General features: G+C 34.9%; 1 protein-coding gene and 1 long non-coding RNA gene across 10 annotated transcripts in view; one reads left to right on the top strand and one right to left on the bottom strand.

The window, feature by feature from the left end:
• TAFA2 (TAFA chemokine like family member 2) overlaps positions 1–12,313 on the bottom strand; it is a 615,297-nt gene that overhangs the window by 315,798 nt on the left and 287,186 nt on the right. The window lies entirely within an intron of this gene.
• Positions 1–12,313, top strand: part of LOC141515015 (uncharacterized) — a 139,928-nt gene that overhangs the window by 121,835 nt on the left and 5,780 nt on the right. Inside the window, exon 4 of one of the 3 annotated variants that reach the window (XR_012476202.1) lies at positions 10,281–10,376. The exons of the other annotated variants lie outside the window; for them this stretch is intronic. This is a non-coding gene — a long non-coding RNA (uncharacterized LOC141515015). The remainder of the gene's footprint in view (positions 1–10,280; positions 10,377–12,313) is intronic. 3 annotated transcript variants of the gene reach the window in all.

Raw genomic sequence — 12,313 nt, 5'->3', positions numbered from 1 at the left:
TAGATCTTCATTTTCAAACTCTAGAAGAGAGGCATGCAACTGGTATCTCTTGAGGTCAATGTCTCCTACTCATAACTGATCATTTATGAAGTTTGGCAGTCAATCTCAGTGCAAGGATAAAATAGGTCCTTGAGTAGTGAGGTCGGCATCAAACAAGGCAGATCCTGCTCCCTGGTTTCAGAACTCAGAATAGGGCCAGATCCTAAGTTTGGTGAATTGACAAAGAGATGAGCAATCACTCAGAAGGACTCCACCATTTTAGAGTTGTTAAGTCAAGACAAAAAGCACTGAACACCAACTATGTAGTAGGCACTGTGCTAAGCATTAAGTATAAAAGGAAGGCAAAAATTAAAAAGTCAAAACTGTTGTTCTCTGGGTTGTCAAGTCACCTGTATCTCTGACAGGACCAGCCAAATACACTTACCTCCTGGCATTCCCAGTTTCTGAAGGTCTGATGGACAAAGTCAATAATTGGTTCAACTGGAAGAGTACCTATGTTGATGGCCAAGGTGAAATTGAAAGTTGGTATTTGAAGCCAAGGCATCTGACTCCAAAGGCAAGGGTTTGAATTTATTTTTTTCCCACTACATCGCACTACCTCAGAATAGATACTAGATTTGTGACCTTGGAAATGTTACTTACTTCCCTTTTATAGGACTCAGTTATCTTGCCTGTAAAATGAGGAAGTCATGTGAAGTTTTCCAAGGTTCCCTTGCATTCTAAATCCTACGACCTTGCCATTCAGTGATAGTATATGCCAAGATGCAACCTTCAACTGGTTAGATAAATTCATCAAATTGAAGAAGCTGCCCTCCCCCAAAAAATTTCTTCAATAGGAAAGAACACATTCAAGTGAATGGAATATTATGAAATTCATCATGAGTGGGATCCAATTTCTCCACAAGCCAGAATCCCATATTCAAATACACCAATTCAACTCTAGCCAAAACATGTCGCTTTCATTATATAGATATGATTATAAATTGAAAATGTCTGTTTTAATTGGCTTCATACAGTACTCTACAAAGTAGTCAGGATGCATTTTAAATGATTTGGATAAGGATTAATCAGTTTTGATCATTTAAATATTTTAATTTGATTCAAAATTTCTTCTTCCAGCTCAGATTTTAACAGATTTTGTCCCACATTAAATACTACACAAGAATCATTCACCAGTAAAAATAAATAAGCCCTTCCATTCAAGAATCTCTAAATTAAGTGGAATAACACATCACCATGCCAAACAGTCTAACATGCTTCATTTCCTATATTAAATAGTCTTAGTATATTTCTGGAATTCAATCAATGAGCATTATTTGTCATTTATAGTCCAAGAGAAAGTAACTACTAAAGCATTTAGGAATAATTAATATTGTGAGATCTGTTTATTGTATCTTTTGGATAAACATAAACTGTCTATAGAAAAAAAATTCCATTATATTTCATCTGTTTATAGCTTTCTTCTACCTGTGGATATAATACAAATAAAATGGGAAAAGGTATGGTTGAAAAAGTGATTACATAGCATGAATATAGCATTACTTATTAATTCCATAAAATTCTTATGATGGATTAAGTATCAAAGTCTGGCATAAGAAGGAGGGAATAAATACAATTATAGGAGAGAGGGTGGGCAGATAATATGATCTCCTGGAAACTGCCACCTAAAATTGACCACTGATCCTTCCATTGTGTACAATGGAGTACAGGATCACTCAGTCTCATCAATAATGGATTTGCTCCTTTCCTACTAATGCAACTTTCCCTTTACACAGCACCTAGAAATATTCTTTGCCTCACCAACGGGTTTAGCTGTTTATTGATCTCATTTTCTCTGTCTAACTCCAGCTTGACTTGACCTTTTATGCTGTATACTTTTCCACTTGTCTCATAAATGACTTTGATATCTCTATTAGTTGATGGGCCATGGTCATTTGACCTAACTTTATTCTTAAACAAATATGGCCCACAGGTTTATGCAGTACCTGAAAGATACTCAAAAATATATTATGAAATTATTAAACTCTGAAATTATCAAATGAAGTAGCATTTTGTGGGTAGCAGAGTATAGTAGAAAAATAAAAAGACCATCAGTTTAGTGCTGGAAGTTTACCTGGAAAAATGAGATCGCCTTCCTCTCTTTCACAAATGAGGAAATTAGGACTTCTAGTAGATAGTGCACTAGCCTTGGAGTCAGGAGGATCTGAGTTCAAATGTGACCTCAGACACTTAGGAACTGTGTGAAGCCCTGGGCAAGTCACTTAACCCCAAGCTCCTCAAAAAAAATGAGGAAAATATTTTTTTAAAAAAGTGGATTTGGCCAAGTTCATGCAGAGGAGTAAACAAGGAATAGAATATAGCTTTAAATTCTTATCTTACTTAAATCCATTTCATTATATTACATTGACCTTGCCTTTAGAGGCAGAGCATTAAAAAATTATCATTAGAGTTATATTTGAATACTTTGTTATTATCTATTACCACTATTGCTTTTGGAAAGACACTCCATTTCCCTATTTTTAAAATGGAGAAATCAGAGAAGAAGATTCCTAAGATCCTTTAATAGTCGATAATATCTAGCATTTATATAGTGATTTAAGATTGGAAAGGGACTTTTACATTTATTATCTCATTTGATCCTTTCAGCAACTCTATGGGTGGTTGCTATTCTTAACTTCACTTTTCAAATAAGGAAAAAAGGAAACTGAGTCAGAGAGATTGCCCAACTAAATAAACGTCTAAGGTTGGATTTTAATGTGAGACTTCTTTTTTCCAAGTCCAACATTCCAGCCTGCATCACCTATGAGATGTGTGTTGCTTTTTTTTTTTTTTTTGAGAAGGCTGAATGGATTTCATCACCATGGAGGAGTTCCAGTGTGGAAATTCACTCTATCAAAAAAGATTTGCAACTCATCTAAATTATAGTTTAGCAGAGATATATATGGCATCAAGAAGTGACATGCTCAAGGTCACATACTGCAGGGGAAGAGGGAAAGATTGAAGCTAGGATTTTTCTGATTATTAATATCCCATCCATCCGGATTTCTAATATACTATCTAGTCTCTTTATGAATAAAGTCACATAATTTATATTCTATATATCTTATACATTTTCTAAAAGTTTTCAACTTTCAACTTTTAATTGAGATAATTCTACTGAAGACTTAATACTTATAGGAAGCATGCTTAAATATGCCACTCTGAAGATGGAAAACATTTAGAATTATAAATTTGTATTTAAATGCTGGACCATGCTGACTTCACTTAAATGGCAACATCAAACAGCAGGAAACAAATCAGAGCACAGCTTGAAATTATAGTTTTAACTCATCTGATTATATAATTTTAGGGCCTTTCCTTTAAAAATCAATATCTCAAAGTATTTAATTCTTTTTCAGTGGCTCCTCATCTCTTTCCAAACAATGTGTCCCCCGTGGTTCCCAGAATGATATCTATAAGCACTATTTCTACAGTAATTATTTCTAATTTTCAAACTTAGTGAAACATCTGCTGCATATTTATGGCAGTAACATTAGAAAAAATCAGTGAACTGAAAGTAGAATAATTTAAAATATGCAAATGCTGACAAAAAATGAATTTTTCCCAGGCTGGACCAGGGACTTGAGGAGATTCTATTTTCTGGGGACTGCTCTCTTCTACTGTGATGGCAAGATATGAAATTAATATGCAGCATAAAGCTTTTGGACATGGCCTTGAAGCAGGATAGGTACTGAGAGGATTACAATGGAGAGTCTCTGCCTGTTGGCACCTCCAGTATGATTAGGTAAGGGAGTAGAGGTGAAAATACATTCACTGTCCAATATAGATATCTGAGTGAAAAGGTTCCAGATATCAAAGAGGAGTGGGAGGTGGGGAGGGAGTTTCAGGACTCAACTAGGAAGGACCCTCTAATAAGGATTCCTAATCCATTTTGTGTCATTTGCTCCTTTGGAAGTCTGGTAAAATCTCACAATGTTTTTAAATATATAAAACAAAATACATAGGATTACCAAAAAGTCAATTATATTGAAATGAGATTATCAAAGTTCTTTTAATTCCCAAATCCAAAGTTAAGAATCCCTACAGAAGAGGGCTGGGGAAAGGCAGTGTTGCCTTTGGACTTACATTTGTTTCCAAATGAAGTGAAACATCTTCACATTTCATTGTCCATGAGCTTGCAGCAATCTGGACTCCTTTGTATTCACTTGGCTCTGTCAAAAACTCAGAACTGTACTATGATTTTTTTTTCATTTTTCTCTACCCCCCTTTGGTTTGGGAACTTAAAATCCTCCTTCTTTCTTTTATTGTTTTCCCATTCCTAGAATCAGTTTCCTGTCTCCCATGGTCCCATCCTAGGATTTTCTACATGTAGAGAGAGAGATGTCCCAAGTGGAAATGACTAACCTTGAAATAGGTCTTGCCTCTAACTCATATGGTTTTCACTTGCCTAGGCTTACACCAGTTTAAAAACAAAACTGGGATACCTTAGGTTTTGACTCTTAAGTAATTTCAGATAATTTTATCATCCAGACAATGAGAAAATGCATATTTTCCATCATTATTGACATAATTAATGATTACTTATGAATCAAATTTAATGTCTAAGCATCTATCTTCAAAAAATACAGTACTACTTAAAGATATCTGGACATCCAACACATTCATGTTAATATAACCTCATTTGGGACTTCTTTTCCAACTCCCCATATATGTTGTTCTAAACTAAGAAAATGAAGAATATTCTCTCTGAGTTCCCTCTTCCCTTGTCTTCCCTTCATCCTCAAACTCCTTGATGTTATCTTGTAATTCTAATTCAACTTACATAAATGAAATGAATGATGAAATGAAAAGGTGCTCATGGAGTATCAAATGTGTCAGACATTGTGCTAGATATACAATTATAAAAATGATACTCTCTCTGCTCTCAATGTCAAGATTGCATTCCAATAGGGAAGAGGCAATAAATACAAAGGAGTGATCATCAAAGAAGAATATTTTAGTCTGAGTAGTCACAGGGATGGTGTGTGAAGACAGACAAATCATCACAACCTTTTACGTAGCATGGAATATAATTTATAAAGAATCTTAACAACAGAATAATAAAAGTAGCAAATTATGAGATGAGAGAAATCAAGAACCCTCAGTGTCTGTATCAGCCTTCTAATTCATTTGCTGAGTTGCCCAAAGCAGGTAGTAAAGCTATAATGTTCCCTTTAAGGAAAAGAAGATTAAAGCTGAGTCAACTGAAAAGTTTCCTGGCAATAGAAACTTTATCTAAGAACTTTATAGACTGGAACTTTTGGTCAAACTAATCAGCTGCAAATTACCTGCATGGAGCCATGATTAGAACATTCAGTGCTTCTGAGATTCCAGAAAAGCATAAGGCAGTGGCTGGACTGAAGGCAATTGATTAAACAGAAAGTTAGAGCTTGGGCTTTTGTGAGATGATCTTAAGTAATCAATCAACAAGCATTTATGTGTCAAGACCGAAGTCTAAGCTTTTCCACTCTTCTTCACATGCTGCTGAATGGAGCTGCTTTGTTGACTAGATAAACCATAGAATGATGTTAACTAACCAGGTTTTCACAGCATCAGAGCAATCCTCTCTGAAGTATTCCCTAGTTAATTCCCCACAGACATAATTCCAAACTTTCTCTTCTCTTCAAGTCTCTCGTTTCTTCACCTGCCCCTCTAAGCTGTAAAACTTGCCCCTTAATTGATTAAAAAAATTAAGGTTGTCGTTAATGAATTCTCTCACTTTCTTCATCTCATAACTCCTTGAACTCATATCTTCAACCACTCACTTCTATTTGTCCCCTCTCTGATAAGAAAGTAACCCTTCCCTTTACTAAGCCTAGTCCTTCCACATATATCCTTGATCCCCATTCCCTCTCATCTTCCAGTTTATTGCCCTCTCAACCATCCACCATCTCTCATTAATCTTTGTGACTTCATCATGCAACTGAAACTGCTCTCTCTAAAATGACCAATAACATCTTAATTACCAAACCAAATGTTTTCTTCTCAACTTTCATCCTTATTGAACTTTGCAGCATTTTCTATCATTACTCCCCTTCATCTTACAAACTCTCCTTCCTGTTTCTGTAACACTACTCCAAGTTCTCTTCCTATGTGTCTGAATGCTCATTATCCAATTCTTTACTGATTCAACATTGATGTTATGTCCCTTAACTGAGAATGCAACCTACAGCTCTTGACCTGAATATTCTTCTTTATAAATTTTCTCATTTGGTGAATTCTTTGGTTCCCAGAGGTGTAGATTGTCACCCTCCTGCATATGACTTTTATATCTATAAATCCAAATCCATTCTTTAGCTTGAGCTCTAATTGTACATCATGAACTGCCTGTAAGATGTTACAAACTAGATACTCCATAGGTTTGTCAATTTAACATGTCCAAAATAAAACTCATATTTTCCACAAAACCTGATCCTCTTCCAAACTTCCCTATTTCTATTGAGGGCACCATCATCCTCCCAATCACTCAGCTTCACAACCTCAGTATCAACTTCCAGTCTTACCTCTCTCTCCCTTTACCCCACATAATCAAGGACATTTTCAAGATATCTCTAAAGAACTTCAGAATCAATTGTGGGACATGTGAGATGCTGACGAAAGACTACCCAGTACGGTATGCTCATATCAAAGAAGGTTCTGTAAATTATGAGTAAAGAAAAAATGCAATAGCCCAAAAGAAACATGAGATGGGCAAATTTAGAGACAACTCCAATGCAAATGTTCATATAGACTATTTGTGTCTGACCATGTCCAAGCTCATACTATTTTGATCAACCAAAGGTGTATACACTGTACCTTGACTCCAATAGAGTGATGTCATTTTCAATCTCTTCAAGCCTGAACAATGAATCAATCAATGGCCAAATCTTACTTCTATCTTCTCAACATCTCAAGCATCTTCTCACAAAACTACCTTACTATCTCAGGCCCTTGCCATCTCTGACCTGGACTATCGCAATTACTTTTAATTGGTCTCCTACCTCAAATCTATACAATCTATAATCTAGCATTTATATATCTAAGGTCTGATCATATCTCTCCCCTATTCATTAAAGTCCAATGGGAACTTATGGCCTCTAGGATCACATGTAAATTCTTATGGGATTTAAAGAGTTTCATACCCTACACCAGTCTTTGTTTTCAGGTTTATTATATGTGATGTCCACCACACCCCCAACAATGCAGCCAAACTGACCTTCACACAAGCCACTACATGCCCTAACTTTGTCTTTGAGTTAGTTCTTTCCCATACCAGCACTGAATTTCCTTCTCATCTTCACAACTTAGGCTTTCTCCAGCTGTCCACTCAAACTCTCCCTTCTCCATGTTCCCTATTCTAATCCAGATCTCTTCCTCCTTGTACCTGTTTGGCTGTCTTGTGTCTGTTTTATTATGTGAATTTTATAGACCTAGAGATATACAAATTGATTCCTCTGTTATAATGTAATATCACTGATGAAAGGATCTATTTTGCTTCTTCCTTTGTAAATTTTGTAAACTCAGCATCTAGCATAGTTCCTGGTTCATATTATGCTCTTAATAAATGTTAATTAGATTGGATTAAAAAGTGATTGTTTTAATAGATTTATTGACTGAATGAGTATGATGCCAAAAAAAAAGTCTTTGCCATTAACCTCAAGATATTAAAAGAAAAAGGATTCCAGTCTGGCAAAATCATCTTCTATTAAAGATCTGTAGGATGATATGATAAGAATCATATGGAATGAAAAGGTATAAAGTTTCCACTTGGAAGGAGGAATTCATGGATCTATGAAGTGGCAAAGACTATCTCCCCATTATGATTTTGTTGCTTTGGCCTTGAATTCAAATTATCTTCCCTCTAGTGAGACCTTAATCTACTGCCAGAATGCACAAACAGTTGCCTTTGGACCTATTTCTGCATTGACAAATATGTTGTTCCCATTGTATGGAATTGTATTCTTCCTCTGATCCTGTGTTGAAGAATTATGGACTGAAATGCTTATTCTGAGTTTTATGAGATTGTTTCATTGAGGGCAAAGTCCCAACTCTTTCTCAAACACCGAGTTCAAGGTTCTCCACTGAGTCATAGGAACAATGGACTCCATGGAAGAGATCAAGTAGAAGACATTGTACACTTTGACACTTGCATGTCTAAAAGAGGATAGGGAAGAGCTTAGAAGGTAAGATCAAGGATGTGACTATCACTGACCTTGTGACACAGAGCTATTATAAACAACTTTTCAGTGTTTTCTATTGCTAAAGCCTCAGGCAACTCACAGAATAGCCTGGTATACAAGATTTCTCCAGAAACACATACAATACAGGAAAGGTATCTGAGAAAGAAAAATTATACTGATCTGTCACACAGAGTTTGATGTGACTTCACTTTATCTCTCATTTCCAGAAAAATAAATTACACAATGGCATACAAATTAATAATACAATGGGATAATCTAGGAAAATTATTATCCTAGACACTGGCTCACCACATGTTCATCTACTATACAAAGATAACCTCAATGAGCAGTAGTAGCCTCATAAAAACAGAAACAATAATTGGTACTGTTCCTTCCTAAGTGTTGTAACTATCAAACGTCATTCCTCCCAAAGTGTAGTAATGAATTTTTGGTTCTGCTAATAAATAGTGTTGTGACCATAATATCATTTAACCTCTGTATGCCAATGGGTTGGTTTTTTTTTTTGCAAAATAAAAGAAATTGGATGCTTAAGTCTCTAAGATTTCTTCCAGGTCTTGAAAAATCCCATGATTTCTAGGCAAGTTAATATTAACTGTCTAAATTCTATATGAAGAAAGTTTCCTAAACCTTTAATCTGTGATTTAGTCATAGTAGGAGGTCTTTAGAATTCCTTTAAGCAATAGTTGCAGAGGCTAGAAACCAAGAGTAAATATGACTAAAATTAACTTTGTTTATTAAGCATAAGTGCCATCTGCAGAATAGTCACATAATCACTAAAAAAAACAAATTCTAAACCAAGCTCCTTCCATATTCTTGTTTGACTCTTTTTACTTTTTTATATACATACAAGGTCCTCTGCTGTTTATTGTAAGTAATATATACCATATTTTCATAACAATCATTTTTTTTAATTTCCATGCATTCTCTAAAACATCATAATGCTCTTTTGAAACACTGGAAATTTGTTTTATAGACTTAATATCATACTGGATTAATAAGAAATACCCACTAGGAAAATATTTTAAAGATTCACTTTAAAATAGTATTGTATAGCTATTGTGCCAAATATTGAAATATAAACTATTCAAGGCATTTTTGTTTTTAAAGCTCAATTTTCCTTCTAAAGTCTGGGTTAAATACCATTTTACAATTGACTAATTAGTTTTTAATGATATAATTGAATTTTATTTTAATAAAAATTAGCTAAGTCAACAAAATCACTCTGACTTTGTGATATAAAGTCATTCTTATATAGAATTTGGATATCCAATTGGAATATAAAATGATGGCTGCAGAAGGAGTAGTGCTAAAATAATGTCATACAGAAGATCTTGAGTTCCTCCATGCTTAGCCCCTCCAAAAAAATTTTCCCCTTTCATAATGAGTAGTTTAATTATTATCTTTATTCATACTAGAAGGGTAGTGGGAAAGAAGGAAAGGAAGAAGGGAAAGAAAAAAGAAGGAAGAAGGAAGGAGATAAGGGGAGGGGAGGAGAAGGGAGGGGAGGAGAGGGGAGGGGAGGGGTGGGGAGCAAAAGACAATTCCTTGCTCTTTGAGTTGATCCACTTGAATTTAGATATGGTCAGTGTTGAGAATACTTTTCTAGATCACAATGACTTTGGTACAAATTGAATTTATAGGCAACAGAGAATTCTGCTGAAGGGTTTATTTATCTGCAGACAGATTGGGCAAAAAAAAATCTATCTTGGTTTTAAACATATAGTGAACTCTGCTAGAACCTAGCCACTGGAATTTATTTTTCTTATATATTGTAACAAAATAATGGTACAACCTAACCAAGACTTTATATTCAGATCAAATCCAGATGCTGGGAGCTCCCCTCCATCTCCCCATAGTTCTCAAGCATGTTATTGAAGTCTTACTTTGCTATAAAAAGCATAAGCTTCATACACACACACAAACACACACAATCAATTATCTTAATGAAATTATTTTTTGTTATAATTGTGGGGCTCCTATTGCCATAACTCCCAAACTTAGAACTCACTCAGCGTTTGCAACCTCCCTAACGAAACCTAATCTGCTCTTGGTCAATTCTAGGCCCAACTCACTGTCTGCCTATGTTGCCTTCCAAGAAATGGTGAAGAAGGATCCAGTGTCTATTATAATCTATTTCAAATGTTTTAGAATCAACAGGTAATCTTTAAGTGAATGTGGTATTTTTACATGTTAGCCTTCCCTTTATCAATAGTTTCCTATTTCTTATGGTATTGTTCATCTTCCTTTTTTGCTAATTCATTTTTCTATTAACATCAAGCAAGACATAAAACAAGGAAATACATTTTACCTGATATATTTTCCATTATTTTGGAAGAGATTCATCACAGGATATAAATAGAATATTGATCTATATACAATTTGTGATGTTCTGAAGATGCTCCTGTTTCAGGCTGAAGTGCTAATTACAATAATCTTTGGAGCATTATAGTGTTTCCAAAGAAGTTACCTAATAATGTAACTGCTTAATTGTGTATACTGGATCTTCTTCATTCTGTTCCTTTAACTCCCAAACTCAAGTTCTAACTGATTTACTTATTATTCCTTAAAATTCTAAAGCTTAGATCATATTACATTTAAAAAATCCATATATTATATAAGCATATACCATATATGTATGTGAAGGTGTATATGCTTATGTATAAAGTGTTCTAAGGTCTGAGTGAAGTTTTAAAGCTATTAAAGCAATATATATATATGTGTGTGTGTATGTGTAGATTAATACATGTATACATACACACATATATGCATACAGTATTCTAAAGTCTGAGTGAATGTGCATATGTATATATGAATACATATATGTATTGCAGTGTGTTCATTGATATAAATAGATATATAAATTTGTTGCTACTCAGTGGTTTTCAATTGTGTCTAACTCTTCACATCCCCAAAGCGGTCTAATGGATAGAGTGTTGGACCAGTAGTTAAGAAAACTTATCTTTTTGAGTTCAAATGTGAACTCAGAACCTCACTAACTGTGCAACCCTGAGCAAGTCACTTAACACTCTTAACTTCAGTTTCTTCATCTATATAAATGGTTCTGGAGAAGGAAAGAGCAAGCCATTTCATTATCTTTACCAAAAAATTTCAAACAGGGTCAGTCAGGTACATATATAAGTACACAAATAGAATTTTTTTCAGTGATGCTATACAACATAAAATCATAGGTTATAGTAATCTCTGGAAAATTGAAGTTGAGAGTCACCAAAAGAGAAATAGAGAGATGTGTGATGAGAGTGAGTAGGTGGTAACACTTTTCCAATCCAGAATTTCACAAGAGAAGCAGTGTAAATGATAACACAGATGATAGTAGAGTCAAGGAAAAGCAAAAGAAGGGGGGGGGTCCAGTCATGTGGTGAAATGAAGAGATAACCATTGAGCAGTTTGTGACCTACATTGTTATCCATAAAATATCAAGAGAAGTAGAGAAAGGCTTCCATAACATTGACCAGACCTTTTGAAAGGTATTTATGATTGGACATGAACAAGAATCCAAGGGTGTTGAGAGCATAAAAGAATCTTCATTATTGGAGGGAATACTCACTATGAGATCACAGATCCATCATCCAAGTATCAATGTATAGAATTCTCTTGCCACCATTCCAGTGACTTCCAGCTCACTCTTAGAAACCTCCCTAATGAGGTTTTATTCACTATTTATTTCACTTTGCTCTTTGAGTAAATTGAAATTATGATTCTTTTGAGCCAATGTGTTCCATGAATCACAACTGTATAAGATCACTGAAAAAACCCTAGTCATCAAAAGGGAGAGGTATCACATCAGAAATTAACTGAGTTGCATAAGGCTTCTACCAGATTTTGTCCCCTTTCAATTTTTTTTCTCAAATTTTATTTACCAACACAGTTTTCACCACCATGCCCTGTCATCACATTTAAGCTGCCACTTCAAAGGATGCTTTTATTGAGCTGAGTAGCTCTCATCAAGTTCTTCATTGAAGTCCTATACTTTTTTATCCTCTGCAGCAGACGTAGGCACATAAGTTGCAATTATCTTCATGGTGATCTTTTTGCTTATGTTCATCGTGAGCATGGCAGGAGGAGATTACCAAGTT

This window comes from Macrotis lagotis, chromosome 2, assembly GCF_037893015.1.
Source record: "Macrotis lagotis isolate mMagLag1 chromosome 2, bilby.v1.9.chrom.fasta, whole genome shotgun sequence".
NCBI classification, from domain to species: domain Eukaryota; kingdom Metazoa; phylum Chordata; class Mammalia; order Peramelemorphia; family Peramelidae; genus Macrotis; species Macrotis lagotis.
The sequence above is the reverse complement of the archived record's forward strand: the minus strand, read 5'-3'. Positions and strand labels throughout refer to the sequence as shown.